Source organism: Rhinoderma darwinii, chromosome 5 (genome assembly GCF_050947455.1).
Source record: "Rhinoderma darwinii isolate aRhiDar2 chromosome 5, aRhiDar2.hap1, whole genome shotgun sequence".
In the NCBI taxonomy this organism is placed as follows: Eukaryota; Metazoa; Chordata; class Amphibia; order Anura; family Rhinodermatidae; genus Rhinoderma; species Rhinoderma darwinii.
The window spans coordinates 309,668,432-309,678,059 of record NC_134691.1 but is presented as its reverse complement, the minus strand read 5'-3'; positions in this window follow the sequence as shown (position 1 = coordinate 309,678,059).

Genomic DNA, 9,628 nt, shown 5'->3' with positions numbered 1-9,628 from the left:
TGCCCCTATAGCTGCCCAATACAAAATAATGCCCCATAGCTCCCCCACACAGTATAATGCCCCTATAGCTGCCCAATACAAAATAATGCCCCATAGCTCCCCCACACAGTATAATGCCCCTATAGCTGCCCCACACAGTATAATTCCCCTATAGCTGCCCTCACACAGTATAATGCCTATATAACTGCCAACACACACAGAATAATGCTCCTAAAGCTGCCCACACAGTATAATACCTGTATAGTTCACCCCACACAGTATAATGTCCCCATTTCTGCCCCCACACAGTATAATGACCCTATAGTGCCCCTCACATAGTATAATGCCCCCATAGCTGCCCCACACAGTATAATGCCCTCATAGTTGCCCCCCTTTCCAATACAATGCCACCACAGCCAGCATAATGCTCCACAGCCAGCAGACAGGCGTGATGATGTCACTGCATTGTGCCTGTTTGCGCCAAGCCGCTCACGGCCAGCAATACATAGTCAATAAACTAGCAGGTACCTGACTGCTCCATGCTCCAGCATTGACTTTAACTGTATCTGCATTTCGAGGATGCAGATACAGTTGAGACAGGGACATACCACTGCTTAGGGACCAGCCCAGCCCGCCTCTGGGCCCCTCCATAGCAGTGGGCACGGGGCCACCGCCACGCCCCCCCCTGCCCCTGCTAGCTACGACTCAGGTTCCTACCCTTACACTATTCACAGAATGGCCCTGTATTCCATTGCCAGGAGTGCAGCTGAGGGACACTTTATATTTAAGTAATGATAACCTTCACTATTACACACATGTAAAGGCAGCGATTTCAGTATTATAACTTTACTAGATAATTTTTCATAATGCAATCCCGGCTCTTTAACTAATATATAAGTGGAGTTTCACTTTGCAAATATTTCTACACTCAAACAATTTGGTAATTCTGCTAGAATGGAACTGGACTTCATTATGAACAACTGCAGTCAGAAAGTACATGGTTCTGCCAGCAAAATTCATAATAAAATATATGTATAAAAGTTTTACATATATTATCTCCAAAAGTTTTCTTTATCGCTGCACTGCTATGCAACGATAGATTAAATTTCTGTCTAATGATATGTTGTCTATGGACAAAATGCCTTCTTGTGTGGGATACAGGTCAGTGTAGGCTGTGTGTCGTCTAGTGAAACCATGGTTACACCAGCAAATAGCAGCTGTCTAAGATTGCCATTTACATCCCGTTAAATTTCAGATCATCATATCTTGCTATAGTATTTGTATTGCGGAAGAACGTGAAATTATTGTTTGAACTTGATGGATATATGTCTTTTTTCAACCGTACTATTAACATTCCAGTCTTAATTATTAACAGTGTAATCATAGTTGCCAACTTTATCAGAGGAACATTGGTCAGATGGGTTTGGGAGGCGCTTGTCAGGAGCTGGGATTGTTAGAGGCACGGCTTGACAAAATAAAACTTTTTCCAAAATTTTTAGCTTCCAAATGAAATGGTGTACATCTGAAAAGAGGATGGGGCAGGCACAGAAACTGACATCATAAAGTGGGAGGCAGTGAACATAGCTTTTTAGGGTGTGAACAATATTATCAAGAGAGGGGACTAATGGGCATGGACATATAAATGTGCCCATGCATACACAGATACACATAGACATGTAAGCAGCCTTATAATAAAGCACATAAATAATACCACCTCTCTGTACACAAATAATTCTGGCGCATATGTTACCTAAAGTAACATACTATACACCAAACAGTACATATAAATATTAGTGGCTTATATAATAAAGAAATGATTGCTGCGATATAAAGTACACATAAATGGTGTCGCAATAAAGTACACATAGATAATGCTGCTATATTTTGTATAGATAAATAATGCCACTTTATAGTACACAAAACTAACGCTGCCATAGATAATAATGCTGCAATATATAGCACACAGAAATAATGCAAATATATAGTACATAGAAATATTGCAGCCAAGGTCTGTACACAAAAAACATATATACACTAGCACACAAGAGCTATAACCTGAAGCTACCGGGATAGAGGTCCCGCTGTGGCCTCGTCCTGTAAGATCCAGAAACCTGTCTTACCCTCCATGAACTTCAGTTGTATTATCTGTATACAACACTGCGACTTGAAGGTTTGTTGTGTCCATGGTTTGTTGGGTGGGACATCCCTTTAAAACGGGTTATCCCATTAATCCTTTAACATCAAAGTCCTGAAATGCTGTTATTAGCTGTTTTAAAGTAATTTGCAGTATTTCTATCATAAAAAATAAAACATTTTCATCATTTTTTGCTTCATTCTGTTCCCCTTGGTGCTGTTGCTAATCTGTGCTGCTGGGGGAGGGGCTCCGAGCAGATTCAGTCTTCTTCCCCCTCTGGCAGCTGATGGATATATTTCCCTGTAGTCTCCTCAGTTATACTGACATGCTACTGCAGAAGATATGCTCCTTATCTGACAAGCAGGGAAGAAAACTATTTCTATTGGCTGCTCTGCAGGATCACTATGCAAAGACCAGAACCAGCACCCAGCTCAGTAGGTGAATGTGCACTTTGCTATAGACTTTGAATACAAGGTGCCACCATACTATGTAAGTAAATGTCATAAATCTTCACTGTATCATAACAACATGTAAAACCTTGTTATTTTTTTAAGATCTATACAATGAATGTGATATTTATTGTTGGTATATGTTGGGACATCCCCTTGAAGTTTATAATGTTTCAATCTTTTCCTTGGCCTAGCCATATGAGGGCTTGTTTTTTTGCGAGAGGAGCTGCACTTTTGGGGACATATAATGTATTGAAAAACATAATTATTTTGTGAAAGAGTAAAAAAAATGCAATCCCACCATTTCAGAAAAAAACTGTAGTTTTGGCTTTGTTTTTTTAATTGTACAGCGTTTACCATGCTGGTTCTGTAACGTGATAATTTTCTAGTCCAGGTCATTAAGGATAAAAAGAAATTACATATGCCTTTTATTTTCATTATATTTTTTGACATAATAAAGCATTCTTAATGAAAAAAAAAAAGTTCTCTTGTATTCTTTATAAAAAAAAAAATTCAGTCCCGCTAGGGGACTAGACTATGTGATCAGTATAATCCACTGTAAGGGTATGTTCACACGAGGTCATTACGTCCGTAATTGACGGACGTATTTCGGCCGCAAGTACCGGACCGAACACAGTGCAGGGAGCCGGGCTCCTAGCATCATAGTTATGTACGACGCTAGGAGTCCCTGCCTCGCTGCCGGACAACTGTCTCGTACTGAAAACATGATTACAGTGTTCGGTCCGGTACTTGCGACCGAAATACGTCCGTCAATTACGGACGTAATGACCTCGTGTGAACATACCCTAATACTTCTTAATATGAAATGCACTGTTTTAGACACTCCACTCAGGCAGGCAGATGATGGCTGTCTGGCTCAGAACTGTCGCGGACAAAGCCATCCCAGAAGCAGGGATTTGTCTGATAATTTCAGGCCTACTAGCTAGCTGCACTGGCATCTATTTGCCTCAGCCGACACACGTGGGGAGCTTCCTGAAATTTAGACTTTCCAGCGAGCCAGACATCAACATCCATAAGGAGGCACTAATGAACAATGTTTACTCAGTTACTTAAACTCTTCCCGACATCTGCTTGATATATACGGCGGAGGCCTGAAGGAAAATATGGAGCGAATTCACGGACGGATTGACCGCGGCATTTAAGGCATCCATTAATATTGCAATATATCGTGCAAGAAATCCCACGATTGCTTGCTAAAGTGCCCTAGGGGGACTAAAAAAAAAAAGAATATATTAAAAGTAAAAAAAACCTTTTCCAATTTTCCCCAAAACCTGCGTAAATTTACAAAAAAATAACAACTGGTATCGCCACTTCTGTAAAAGTCTGAACTATAACAATATAACATTATTTAACCTGCACAGTAAACACAGTAAAAAAAAAAAAGTTAAATGCCAGAATTGCTGTTTTGGTCACCCCATCTCCCACAAAAAAAGAGAAAAAAGTGATCACAACGTCTTATGTACCCCAAAATAGTACCAATAAAAATGACAGTTCGCCCCACAAAAAACAAGCCCTCCTACTGCTCAATCAATGGAAGAATAAAAAAGGTATGGATCCCAAAATATCGTGGCACAAAACAGTAAAAGTAGTAAAATATGAAAAAAATATATAAATTTGTTATCACCGTAATTGTATTGACCCGCAGAATAAAGTTAACACGTCATTTTAAGCACACGGAGAGCGATGTAAAATCGAAATCCAAAAAACAAAGATCTAAAATAAAATAAAAGAGACACGGTGCCACATAGTGCAAATAAAAGCGATAGAACCACGGGAGCAATTAAACGTCAGGAAAATTGCTCAGCTTAGATTGTGGACACCGTTTAGTGTCACAAAAGCAAAGAAGCTGCTGCCAGGTCCATACACAAGCAAAACAAGTTTGCTGTCAGAAGAGAAGCTGAGTAATGAAACAAAAAAAGGACCAACGGCGCTGCTAGTAAGGATGTCAGAGTAGGATAAAGTTGAAATAAACGTATTTATTTGCAAGAGACAGGGCTACGCGTTTCAACGCCGGACCGGCGTCTTCATCAGGCCAATACACATAGTGCGATACACACACGTTTAAATACAAAAGGGGAATGAAGACCAATTAGCTCGTAAACCAAAAAGAACCGCCAACATGGGCGGGTCAAAGGTCAGACAGAACACATTATGTAAGCGTTTTTTCAAAACAAGACAAAAATGCTTAATACAATATAAAAGAACATATATATAAATATTACCATAAAACGATAGATGTTAGATACAAATTTAAGGCAAAAAACTTTTTTCGTTCATAAATATACAGCATAAAATATTTAATACATAAAAAATTTTTTTAGATAAAAGAATTAGCATAAAAGGCATAATAGGAAAATAGGTACTCACATATTGCGCGATGTAGAAAGGAAATGAACAGTTAATCCATGGAGAAGAATCAGTTACTGTAAAGGATCTGCCAGGCACTGCTTCAGGGTTAACTCCCAGAATTAATCAGTCAACACCTGAGTGTACATCCCTGAGACAGACACCAGCTTCCTCCACTCAGGCTGGCAGGCTTAGGAGTGGGAGAGCCTATCGCAACCTGGCCAGACTCAGCTAGCTCCCGCCCTCGGTCTATTTAAGCCTGCTCTTCCTGTCCATCTGTGCTTGTGAATTCTTTCCTTGAGGTTTCCTGGCCCAGCTACAGCTCCTGCTACTTTTTGATCCTGCTCCATACAGACCCTGGCTTACCGACTACTCTTCTGCTTTTCGCTTTGTACCTCGCACTCTCCTGGCTTGACTCGGCTCGTTCACTACTCTGTTGCTCACGGTGTTTCCGCGAGCAACTGCCCATTTCCCTTGCTTGTGTTCCCTTGTTTGTTTGTCGTGTTTGTCATGCACTTACTGAGCGCAGGGACCGCCGCCCAGTTGTACCCCGTCGTCTAGGGCGGGTCGTTGCAAGTAGGCAGGGACAGAGTGGCGGGTAGATTAGGGCTCACTTGTCCGTTTCCCTACCCCCCCCCACCGTTACAAATTCACAAGCCCTATACCTAGTCTACCCTGGTCCCTGACACCATTATGGAACCCCGTGAAACCCTGGCTCAGCAAATGCAGGGTCTCTCCCTACAGGTCCAGGCCCTGGCTCAGAGGGTCAACCAGCCTGATGCTACCTTGGTAGTTCCCCTCACCGCACCCCTTGAACCCCACCTCAAGTTGCCCGACCGGTTCTCAGGTGACCGGAGGGCTTTTCTCTCCTTTCGGGAGAGTTGTAAGCTTTACTTTCGCTTAAAGCCTCACTCCTCAGGTTCTGAGAGCCAGCGGGTGGGTATAATTATGTCCCGGCTCCAGGAAGGGCCCCAAGAGTGGGCCTTCTCCTTGGCTCCTGGCGCCCCTGAACTTTCCTCCGTTGATTGTTTCTTTTCTGCCCTCGGACTTATTTATGACGAGACTGACAGAACTGCCTTTGCCGAGAGTCAGCTGGTGACCTTACGTCAGGGTAAGAGACCTGTTGAGGAGTATTGCTCTGACTTTCGGAAGTGGTGCGTAGCTTCTCGGTGGAATGACCCTGCCTTAAGGTGCCAGTTTAGGTTGGGTCTGTCGACCCGCCCTAGAGTATATCCAGGAATCCCTGGCCAAGGGTTACATTCGTCCCTCTTCTTCCCCGGTAGGTGCTGGCTTCTTCTTCGTAGGGAAGAAGGATGGGGGTCTTAGGCCATGCATTGACTACCGTGGCCTGAATAAGGTCACGGTAAGGAACCAGTATCCCCTTCCTTTGATTCCTGATCTCTTTAATCAGGTTCAGGGGGCCCAATGGTTCTCTAAATTGGATCTACGGGGGGCGTATAACCTTATTCGCATCAAAGAGGGGGATGAGTGGAAGACTGCGTTTAACACGCCCGAAGGCCATTTCGAATACCTCGTCATGCCCTTTGGGTTGTGCAATGCCCCTGCGGTCTTCCAGAACTTCATAAATGAGATTTTGAGAAATTACCTGGGGATATTTCTTGTAGTGTACCTTGATGACATATTGGTGTTTTCCAGGGACTGGTCCTCCCACATAGAGCATGTCAGGAAAGTGCTCCAGGTCCTTCGAGAAAACAAACTGTTTGCCAAAATCGAAAAATGTGTATTTGGGGTACAGGAGATACCATTTTTAGGTCAAATCCTCACTCCTCATGAATTCCGCATGGACCCTGCCAAGGTTCAGGCTGTGGCTGAATGGGTCCAACCTGCCTCCCTGAAAGCGCTACAGTGTTTTTTGGGGTTCGCTAACTATTACAGGAGATTTATTGCTAACTTCTCGGTCGTCGCTAAGCCTCTTACGGACCTCACTCGCAAGGGTGCTGATGTCCTCCATTGGCCCCCTGAGGCCGTCCAGGCTTTTGAGACCCTCAAGAAGTGCTTTATCTCGGCCCCCGTGCTGGTTCAGCCCAACCAAAGGGAGCCATTTATTGTGGAGGTTGACGCGTCCGAGGTGGGAGTGGGGGCCGTCTTGTCCCAGGGTACCAGCTCCCTCACCCATCTCCGCCCCTGTGCTTACTTTTCTAGGAAGTTTTCGCCCACGGAGTGTAACTATGATATTGGCAACCGCGAACTTTTAGCCATTAAATGGGCATTTGAAGAGTGGCGCCACTTCCTGGAGGGGGCTAGGCACCAGGTAACGGTCCTTACCGACCACAAGAATCTAGTTTTCCTAGAATCTGCCCGGAGGCTAAACCCGAGACAAGCTCGATGGGCGTTGTTTTTTACCAGATTCAATTTTTTGGTTACCTATAGGGCCGGGTCTAAAAATATTAAGGCGGATGCACTGTCGCGTAGCTTCATGGCCAGCCCTCCTTCGGAGGAAGATCCTGTTTGTATTTTGCCTCCAGGTATAGTCATTTCCTCTATCGAGTCCGATTTATTCTCTGAAATTGCTGCTGATCAAGGTTCAGCTCCTGGGAACCTTCCTGAGAACAAGCTGTTTGTTCCCCTGCAATTCCGGCTAAGGGTACTTAGGGAAAATCACGACTCCGCACTATCTGGCCATCCAGGCATCCTGGGTACCAAACACCTCATTACCAGAAATTATTGGTGGCCTGGTTTGCCTAAAGACGTTAAGGCCTACGTCGCCGCCTGTGAGGTTTGTGCCAGGTCCAAGACTCCCAGGTCCCGACCAGCGGGCTTACTGCGTTCGTTGCCCATTCCCCAGAGACCTTGGACACATATCTCCATGGATTTTATCACCGATTTGCCTCCATCCCAAGGCAAGTCGGTGGTGTGGGTGGTGGTAGACCGCTTCAGTAAAATGTGCCACTTTGTGCCCCTCAAGAAACTACCCAACGCCAAGACGTTGGCTACCTTGTTTATCAAACACATCCTGCGTCTCCATGGGGTCCCCGTCAATATTGTTTCTGACAGAGGGGTACAATTTGTTTCATTGTTTTGGAGAGCCTTCTGTAATAAGTTGGGGATTGATCTGTCCTTCTCCTCTGCCTTCCATCCTGAAACCAATGGCCAAACGGAGAGGACTAATCAGTCTCTAGAACAATACTTAAGATGTTTTGTCTCTGACTGTCAATTTGATTGGGTTTCTTTCATTCCCCTCGCCGAATTTTCCCTTAATAACCGGGTCAGTAACTCGTCAGGGGTCTCTCCCTTTTTCTGTAATTTTGGGTTTAATCCACGGTTCTCCTCCGTTTCACCTGGTTGTTCCAACAATCCCGAGGTGGAGGTCGTTCATCGGGATCTGTGCACAGTCTGGGCCCAGGTTCAGAAGAACCTAGAGGCGTCCCAGAGCATACAGAAGGCTCAGGCCGATAGAAGACGTTCTGCTAACCCCCTGTTTGTGGTCGGGGATCTGGTGTGGTTGTCATCCAGGAACTTGCGTCTCAAGGTTCCGTCCAAAAAGTTTGCTCCCCGGTTTATTGGGCCGTATAAGGTCATTGAGGTCCTCAGTCCTGTCTCTTTCCGGCTGGAGTTACCCCCGTCTTTTCGTATACACAACGTGTTTCATGCCTCCCTCCTGAAACGCTGCTCCCCGTCCTTGGCCCCCTGGAGGAAACCTCCTGTTCCCGTCCTCACCCCTGAGGGGGTGGAATTTGAGGTGGCCAGGATCGTGGACAGCAAGATGGTCCAAGGCTCCCTCCAGTACCTGGTCCATTGGAGAGGATACGGGCCCGAGGAGAGGACTTGGGTACCCGCCCGGGATGTTCACGCTGGGGTATTGGTCAGGAGGTTCCACCTGCGTTTCCCCAGTAAGCCAGGTCCACTTAGAAAGGGTCCGGTGGCCCCTCATAAAAGGGGGGGTACTGTAAAGGATCTGCCAGGCACTGCTTCAGGGTTAACTCCCAGAATTAATCAGTCAACACCTGAGTGTACATCCCTGAGACAGACACCAGCTTCCTCCACTCAGGCTGGCAGGCTTAGGAGTGGGAGAGCCTATCGCAACCTGGCCAGACTCAGCTAGCTCCCGCCCTCGGTCTATTTAAGCCTGCTCTTCCTGTCCATCTGTGCTTGTGAATTCTTTCCTTGAGGTTTCCTGGCCCAGCTACAGCTCCTGCTACTTTTTGATCCTGCTCCATACAGACCCTGGCTTACCGACTACTCTTCTGCTTTTCGCTTTGTACCTCGCACTCTCCTGGCTTGACTCGGCTCGTTCACTACTCTGTTGCTCACGGTGTTTCCGCGAGCAACTGCCCATTTCCCTTGCTTGTGTTCCCTTGTTTGTTTGTCGTGTTTGTCATGCACTTACTGAGCGCAGGGACCGCCGCCCAGTTGTACCCCGTCGTCTAGGGCGGGTCGTTGCAAGTAGGCAGGGACAGAGTGGCGGGTAGATTAGGGCTCACTTGTCCGTTTCCCTACCCCCCCCCACCGTTACAGTTACAAGGTAAATGGAAAAAACAATAGGGGAAAGCGTCCCTAGGTAACCAGGTAACGCTAAATGTACGGTGGACGATTTGGGACAAATAAGATGCCGAGCCGCATCTTGGAACGCAAACTGACACAACACCATCACGTGGACCATGAGCCGCACGATGGAACGCAAAGCTTACAAGATTACAGGAGCAACATCGTACGAGGGGACAATACGAAAACAGAAGTA